Source organism: Cimex lectularius, unplaced genomic scaffold (assembly GCF_000648675.2).
Source record: "Cimex lectularius strain Harlan isolate CLEC.00 unplaced genomic scaffold, Clec_2.1 scaffold519, whole genome shotgun sequence".
NCBI classification, from domain to species: domain Eukaryota; kingdom Metazoa; phylum Arthropoda; class Insecta; order Hemiptera; family Cimicidae; genus Cimex; species Cimex lectularius.
The window spans coordinates 34,021-40,885 of NW_019394147.1; the positions used below are offsets into that span (position 1 = coordinate 34,021).

At 33.0% G+C, this 6,865-nt stretch overlaps 1 non-coding gene across 1 annotated transcript; it reads left to right on the forward strand.

Moving 5' to 3' along the window:
• Window positions 1-5,194: 5,194 nt before the first annotated feature.
• Window positions 5,195-5,267, forward strand: Trnae-uuc. The gene has a single exon. It is a non-coding gene; the product is annotated as a tRNA-Glu (tRNA).
• The last annotated feature ends 1,598 nt before the right edge of the window (window positions 5,268-6,865 follow it).

A 6,865-nucleotide genomic window follows, 5' to 3' on the forward strand; every position in this document is an offset into this window, starting at 1 on the left:
TGGCCAGGGAGAGCTTTAGTGAAGGTATACGTCATTTTATATTGATTAAATTCACTATTTNTTTCTTTTTTTTTGTTTAATACCAAAATCCTGCATTATTTTCCGGACAACCCAATAAAAATTGCAAAAAGGAGGGAAAATTCAAAATGTGGGGTTGAGATGGGAAGTTAGTGCCCGAGGGGATCGAAGTCACGATAGCTCAAGTGGTAGAGTAGCTGCGTATCAAGCAGAAGGTCGTGGGTTCGAATCCCGCTCGTGACACTGACTTTTTATCTCAACTAAAAATCTTAATTAATTGAATGATATTAATTGGTCAAGCGGACCCCGAAAAATTGTGAGTTTTATGTAATGATTATGCGGAGATCGTGAGATGCGGTCTGGTGTGACGTAGGTTTAAAAAAAAATCTTTATTGTGCCAACGTTTCGATCTTTATTGAGATCATCTTCAGGGCCTGGGATTTATAAACATTGTTTAAATTTTACAAATACCTGTGTGAAAAATGAATTTATACAATGCTAGAAATTTTAGATAAAAATAAATTTTTTTTACATACATTTTTTTATTGTGTATATATGTCAAGTTTTATTATATACCTGTCGAGTTTTTTCACATAGGATAAGAAAATAATAAACGCTGTTAAGAAAGATGAGCTATAAAATGGAAATATTACAAAACTGGAAATACCCTTCCAATAAAATAGGACAAAACGAAATATTTAAAAAAATCGTAGTCATTTTAAGAACCCTTTATCGAGATTAAATAAATTTTTTGTAAAAAAGCAAAAAATACAAAATTTACTGCCACATCAGCCATTTTTTCCGAGGCCCACTGTTCTGCAGTAAAAATTTGAAATTTCTTTGGATTTTATCCAATATCCATGGGATTACAACCGTTATAAAGCTGGATTCTTTGAGCCTATGTTAACAACATTTTGGGTTAAAGTAACATTAACGTTTAAAACATAAAATTTAAGTGTTTGTATTTTATTTTATATTTTAAATTCCGAAAATAAGATGGCAAATCGGCCAAATTATTTAATAAAAAAGGCTACGGACGTGGGATCTCTGAAACTTTTTTGATTCGGTGCTACTTAGGTCAAAAACATAAAATTTAAGCGTTTATATTTTATTTTATATTTTAAGTTCCGAAAATAAGAGGGCAAATCGGCCAAATTATTTACTAAAAAAGGCTACGGACGTGGGATCTCTGAAACTTTTTTGATTCGGTGCTACCTAGGTCAAAACATAAAATTGAAACGTTTATATTTTATTTTATATTTTAAGTTCCGAGAATAAGATGGCAATCGGTCAAATTATTAACTAAAAAAGGCTACGGACGTGGGATCTCTGAAACTTTTTTGATTTAGTGCTACCTAGGTCAAAATTTTGCTTGGTAACGTACCTACAGCAAGGGTACCATAGATAGAAGTACATAATGTAAAACAGTAAACAGTTTTTAATAATAAACAAGGCAATTATTTGTTTTTCACCTCAAAACGTACAGAATACAATTTTTTGGAAAAAACCTCAAATTTTTTGTCTTTACCGATTCACAAGATTTGATCCAATATCCATGGGATTACAACCGTTATAAACCTGGATTCATTGAGCTTATGTAAACAACATTTTGGTTCGAAGTTCAAATCAACGAAAACTTCAAATTTCTTTCATGTAAATTGCATAAAACATTTTTATCCCCGGTTCCACTGCCAATGGTCAAGGATGCTCGGACAGCAGTCTAGTATTTTTAGGCCAAATATAAAAAAAAAAAAAAAAATAGACTCATTGGAATCAGTTTCCCACGTCAATCCTTATGAGTCACATACGAAAAAAGTCTTTTGTCGTCATGAAGTTGTTTAGAAATTTGCTCACTGATGCATACCGTGTTTTTCCTTTTTTTGACCTAGCCGGACAAGATTTAGTAGTCTCAGCAAATTATTTGGTCGATTTGGCCTAAAACAGCAATGAAACTGTACATATTCTATTTTCACAAAATTTCCCCAATTTACTTTTTTTATAACTCTTTCGTCAATTTAAATATTTTAAAATTAAAATAATTTTTTAAATAAATTATCTCTAATTATATCAAATTTTATATCCTGAATCATTTATTGTAAAATATTTTCGTTTTTAATGAACTGTTCTAAGAAAGAAAAAATCTATTGGAGAAATTTTGTATTTTATTTGTATATTTACTTATCAATTATAAACATTAAATTGTTTGCAAGTAAAACTAATTAATGGCCCTAATTAGCGATTTTAAACAAACAATATTTAGATTGTTATTGGTCTCCGCGGATTGTTTGATCAGACACCTCAACTCTGAAAGATCTGACTGTGACATTTCCGATAAGTTCATCGATTTTTCTTTGTTCAAATAGCAATTTGTTAACAAAACCCATAAAAGATATCAGACATGATACTCGCAATGACAAAAAAAATCAAATGTCAAATAACGGAGATAAGCGGTTTATGACGGTTAACATTTTCTGGTGATACTAGGTAGAAAAATAATAGGCAGGAGTAAGAATGTTGCTAATGGACTCTAGGAGAGAATAGAAAATTTATTTTAAGTTTGGTTTTTGCTTTTCATGTGCATTTTTTTAAAGATTTTTTCTGGGGTGATAAGAAGAAATGTCTTGACCGATTCACAGTAATGGTACAGAAATTAGAACCAGAGTTAACAAAAATAAAACATGAATTCTTTGTTGATTTCATTATATTTTTCTTACTTATGATGCCATAAAATAATAATTTTGACATATCCTGAAAGCATAAATATTGTTTTACGGTTATAACAACGTCGAATTTGAATAAAATCCACGATTTGTATGGATTTTTTTGTGGAACACAGGACATTTTTATTGCAATGAAAATTTATATTTAATGGTTTTACAGGGTGCTTAAAAAGAACCTGAATTGGCGTTTGCAAATACAATTTTTTTCAGACTTTAGTTTAACGTTTCTTTTTTCGTTTTTACATATTTTTATATAAATGTCAATTTTTTTTTCACATAGTTGATTTGAGGTAGTAGAATGGCGAAATAAAAATATTCAAAAAAAGGAAAATTTCACGTTTCAAAATTTTTTGGCGAAACAGAGCCTACTCAAAAGAAGTGGCGGATATGAATTTTCGAGTAGAGAATCACCCCAAAAAAGTTTGCTCCAAATCCGTCCTTGTTAGACTTCCGTGTCGCCTTCTACCAGCAGCTAGCTTAAGTTGAGTGGCCTTTCACTTACCCCAGGGCCTCCACTTTTGTTTAGACAAAGTTCGAGCTTGGCATCGTATTCGGTGCATTGTAGCAGTCGATCAAGGCTCGCTTCTACATCGAAAATTGCGCAATTTGGCCATGTTCTACAGTTAATCCTGTATAAATATGAACCGCAGATGCCATGGGCAGTTCAGAGTCGTGTAATTGTCCAAAAGGTTTTTCCTCTCGCAATTTTTTGAAACCACGGCTTTTTTTAAATATTGAGAATAATGAACGGTAGAAAATCCCTACTGTGCCCGTGTCGTACCAATTTTGCCACTTTCTGCACAATTCTCTTTTGATGCTGAAATATTTGCGACGGTTACATTCGTGGGCAATCCTGTCGCATCCTAGATTAACTGGTCAACTTTTTCTATGTGTTTTACGCCTGCATTCCTCTTTACCGAGCATATTTCAATGCTTTTGTCTACATAACTTAATTTGTACGTCAACCTGACAATTTCGATTAAAATATATTCATAGTTGTTATCAAATTTGAAAGTGCGTAATTGGCACACTGTGCTGAGCCTGTCCGTCATAATCTTAATTTTTCCTTCTGATGTGTAAACAGCGAACAAGATTTGGAAGTAGAAACTCCTTGCGATAACTGTTCAGGCTTTAAAAAAATGGACATGGAACAAATTGGGTTTAAACAATCTTTCATTCATTTATAATTAATCCCAAAATTATCTGTATAATAAATATGATTCTTAATGTTGGTAAAATAAATAAATTATCCCGTCTTAAAATTTTATTTGCGGTGAAAAGTCGTCTGGAACGTCTTGGATCCGGCGGATTCTGGCATTTCTACAATTACAAATTGAATTTAATTAATTTCTCCGGTGTCTTCTTCACAGGATTATCATTAAATCCGGCTTTATTATGAAGCGGATTTCCGCATTATCCCCGGTCATATCGAAAAAAGGATAATATTCGCGAGGAGAAAAAAACAATCGTGTACATTAAGTTCCCTGTAGAATTTTTCAACGGCTTATCGCCAATTGATTGTGCCAAATCAGGTCGATATCTGTTATCGAAATTACTCAAATCAGCAATGACTCAAAATTTAAGTTTTGCCATATTTTTTCGTTATTTTATGTCATTGATGACTTCAGAACGATAACGATCCGATGAGATATTCTCCTAACAAGCTATATCACCGTTCTGGTTTGTTCATCAATTAATCGCTTGTTCTTTAATTTCATGAATAATGACCTTTATTGTTTGGTGATTTAAGATTAAAATTTAACTGAGATTTTTTCTCTTGAAGCTGGATGAGGAATGAGCAACGTCGTTTATTATCATAATGATCTACCCGTCGATGGTAATAAATGACTTTAATTAAAATAATTGAAATACGTAATACACGTCTGGCATTTTTGTGGTAAAATTAAAATATCACAAAAATAAATATATATATTTAGAAATCATGAGATGCGGTCTGGTGTGATGTAAGTTTCAGAAAAACATTTTCTTTATCGTGCCAACGTTTCGATCTTTATTGAGATCATCTTCAGGGCTCCAAGTGTGGCCCAAGGCACTCTCGACACGACACGCAAGAATGGCACAATTTCACAGAAGAAAAACACTTTGAGCCCAGAAGATGATCTCAATAAAGATCGAAACGTTGGCACGATAAAAAAAATGTTTTTCTAAAACCTACATCACACCAGACCGCATCTCACGATTTCTGAATAATTATCGACTAACGGTCACTAATCACCACACACACCTATATATGACTGTTGACAACAATTTTTAAATGATTTTTTATATTTTCATCGTAAAGAAAACTGTAGAAAAAGTCACTAGTTTTCGTGGTCCGCTTGACCAATTAATATCTTTCAATTAATGAAGGTTTTCAGTTGAGATAAAAATGGCAAAAAGGAGGGAAAATTCAAAGGTGGGGTTATGATAGGAAGTTAGCGTCCGAGTGGATCGAAGTCACGATAGCTCAAGTGGTAGAGTAACGGCGTTTCAAGCCGAAGGTCGTGGGTTCGAATCTCGCTCGTGACACTGTCTTTTTCATCTCAACTAAAAACCTTCCTTATTTGTAGAAAAGTTTTTATTGTAGTTTGCAATGCAATAACTTTAAATAATGCAATTTATTTTTAATGTGCGTGCCGTGTCGAGAGTGCCAGTGAGATTTTGCTATTTTGTGTTTATATACTTTGGATTTTGAAGGGGTGGGGAAGGAGATGTCGGTATAGAAAAGACATTTTTGTATAAAAAAAATATATATATTTTGCATTGTATAAATTCACTTTTCCACATCCAAAATGTAACTGTTACATGTAAACAATGTTTGTAAATCCCAGGCCCTGAAGATTATCTCAATAAAGATCGAAAAGTTGGCACGATAAAGAAAATGTTTTTCTGAACCCTACATCATACGAGACCGCATCTCACGATTTCTAAATAAATATCGATTAACGGTCACTAATCACCACACAAATAAATATATAAATAAAAGAAACAGTATTTCATCAAGAGAAAGAGCCAAATCGACCGAATCGATTAACAAATTCTAAATTTGTATTAAACAGCACAAAATAAGAAAAAGCACCGCGTGCAACATAAATTTTGAAATGTAAACTTTTTTCGCCGTGACAAATGCAGAAATTTCTTCGGTGACGAAACGAAAATTGTCCTATTTCTATTCTAACTCATGTTTCTAGGAAAAATTTCCTCGGCGTTTCCGATCATACTGGTCCGTCTATTCTCGCTGGTTTGGTCTGGTTAGACGTTAATTATAAAAGTGTCAATTTTGTCAAACAATACCGCAATTTACTATAATGGCATAATTGGGGCGGATTATAAAGAATGATAATTATTTAATGAGCGTGCCTTGGTGATATATAGATTTTATGTTACGACAGGGTCGGAAAATTCAATCATGTTTATGCATATTTGAGTCATTTTAACAATTCATTAGAAGTTTATTAAAAATATATTTTCGTTAAGTTAAAGAATTGCTTGTATTTGTGTACATTTTAATTTGAACTCGAATATATCGCAATTTTTAATTGAATCCTTCAAAAATACTAAAATTAAACGTGCACAAACGATTGCGATTTCTCCCGATTTGCGCTCCGTCCAAGGGCCCAGTGCCAAAACTGACTTTTTTTTATTTAAATCGGCTTGTAAATTTAATCTAAATACTGGTGGGGAAAATGTGAAGAAAACCGCGTAGGAAATGTAACAAGGGCAGTGACGGATAATCGACCGGGCGGAAGCGCTGCTGGAGACGAGCATTTTTCATATTTTTTCCCTTCGCTTTCCGCACGCAAAGGGCGACTTAGGCCTTCTGAACCCTCGATAAGGAAAATCTGATATATTTTGGAAGGTTGACAAACTTAACACGTACATTAACGAAATGCATTTAAGATAAATGAGACTAAGTCAAAAACAAGTCAGCAAAATTCTTCAATGTACTTACTTTACGAAGTATAAGGGCATGGAAACACCGAATTTTTCTTTGTGATACTAGTTTGAACAATATTTCTATATTCTACACGTTTCTACACAAGCATTGAAATATGCTCGGTAAAGAGGAATGCAAGCGTAAAACACATAGAAAAAGTTGACCAGTTAATCTAGGAGGCGACAGGATT